The 1194-nt window shown below is 46.1% G+C and overlaps 1 protein-coding gene across 1 annotated transcript in view; it reads right to left on the bottom strand.

Annotated features, from left to right (window-relative positions):
- The window catches only part of Mcmdc2 (minichromosome maintenance domain containing 2), a 38671-nt gene that overhangs the window by 18936 nt on the left and 18541 nt on the right, over positions 1–1194 (bottom strand). The window lies entirely within an intron of this gene.

Consider the following 1194-nt stretch of genomic DNA (forward strand, 5'->3'; position numbering starts at 1 on the left):
AGGCAGGAAGGAAGGAAGGAAGGAAGGAAGGAAGGAAGGAAGGAAGGAAGGAAGGAAGGAAGGCAGTCAGTCAGGCAGGCAGGCAGGCAGTCAGGCAGGCAGGCAGGCATGGTGTTGGAGTAGTAAGCTGAGAGCTTACCTCCTGATCTCCAGGCAGGAGGCAGACAGAGTGTCTGAGACAGCCTGGCTGGGCTTTTGAAACTTCAAAGTTCACCCCAGTGACACAAATTCTCCAACGAAATTATACCTGCTAATCTTTCCTACATAATTTACCAACTAGAGACCAAGCATTCAAATGTATAAGCCTATGGGAGCCATTCTCATTCAAGCCACCACATTCACCACATACACACAAGTTGGAAAGGAACATAGAAAGCTGTTGAGCATACACATCTCTCTGTGGTTTCTGACTATGGATGCAAGGTGACCTACTGCCTTGAACTGCCATCATTCTTTTCCTGAGAGGATGGACTGTTCCCTTTAGAACTGTGAGCCATAATAAACATGTCCTTCTGTACACTGCTTTTGTTGAAGTATTTTGCTGCAGCAACAAGACAAGTAACCAATACACCTTGCCAAAGTAATACTTACTATTTTGTAGCAATCTGCTACTTAGCTGTCTGTATACTGGCAGCAAGTGTCAGAGTCCAGCTAAATAAAGCCTCCCTTCCCATGGTCTCACAGTATTTACTAAAACCTTCAAAGTTTCTAATGAGGATAAGGACCAAGTGCTCCCCTAGACATATATCTCTCTAGAGCTGATTTGCTTTGTCCTGTATGAGGGACTTAGAACTCTATAAAACAGGAGATGGAGAGGTGGTTCAGGTGAGTGTAGCTGCCTGTAGGCTATCCAACCTTCCATCAGTGACTTCTGATAAGTGCATTTACTTATCAAGCTGGACTTGTACCTGTCAGCCATTGGTAGGCTGGCACTGTATGTATAAAATTAGGCATCTCTTTTACACCTTTCCAGAAAACCCACACAATTATTCACGCCGGTTAAGTTGGGCCTATTTCAGGTATGCTATGCTGGTCCAGTATTCAAAATTAATCAATGTGTAGCTGGAGGGATGCCGACGTGGTTAAGAATCCTGGCTGCTGCCGGGCGTGGTGGCGCACGCCTTTAATCCCAGCACTTGGGAGGCAGAGGCAGGCGGATTTCTGAGTTCGAGGCCAGCCTGGTCTACAGAGTGA

This window comes from Mus pahari, chromosome 22 (assembly GCF_900095145.1).
Source record: "Mus pahari chromosome 22, PAHARI_EIJ_v1.1, whole genome shotgun sequence".
Classification (NCBI taxonomy): domain Eukaryota; kingdom Metazoa; phylum Chordata; class Mammalia; order Rodentia; family Muridae; genus Mus; species Mus pahari.